An 837-nucleotide genomic window follows, 5' to 3' on the forward strand; every position below is an offset into this window, starting at 1 on the left:
AGTTCCTAACATTAGGACCTAACCCCATAAACACTTATTTTCATGAAATCCATAGATAATTTTGGAATTAATCAACACCCTAAATTCAATTAATTCACAAATTAAAAATCTAGGGTTTAGGCACCTAAAAATCCCAAATTAATATTCACTAACCCAATCATACTAAATACTAACCACCATTTTATTTTTACTACCCATTACATAACAATGCTATTTTAACACAAATAACATTAACCCCTAAGGTTTACTTAGGGTTAGACACAAAATTGCAATTTAAATACATAACCCCAAAAGTTAGGGTTCTAGAAAAACTTGCCCAAAGTTCACCAAACTAATACCCAAGGTTTGGGTAGCCTCAAGAAAATTTCAAATAGCCAAACACATAAGGAAAACACTCAATTAAACTCACATTTACAAGATTTAATCAAAAAATCTCAAAAATATGAATTTAGTGTTTTACCTCAAAACGATCAGTCACAACGTAGATCCAATCGCGTAGATCACGTTCCTGAAATTGGATTTGAGATTGGACCCTTAGATCTTCCTAGATCACGATTTTTCATTAAGAAAACCTCCCCTTCTTTTTCTTCCTTCACGGTCTGATGGCAAAGAACAGAGGTAGTGCCTCTTTCATTTTTTTTTTTCTTTTAAGTGAGGCGTGAGTGAGGCACGCCTCACTAGTTGTTGCGCTCCGTTTTGGGGCGCAGATGTGGGGCGCAAGCCCCACACTTTCATTTTTTATTTTATTTTATTTTATTTTTTAAAAAAAAGAGGCAGCTATGCTGCCTCTTTAACTGAAGGGTCGTATGACCCTTCATTCTCATTTTTTCCTTCTTC

The sequence above is a fragment of the Alnus glutinosa genome, chromosome 10, assembly GCF_958979055.1.
Source record: "Alnus glutinosa chromosome 10, dhAlnGlut1.1, whole genome shotgun sequence".
Lineage (NCBI taxonomy): Eukaryota > Viridiplantae > Streptophyta > Magnoliopsida > Fagales > Betulaceae > Alnus > Alnus glutinosa.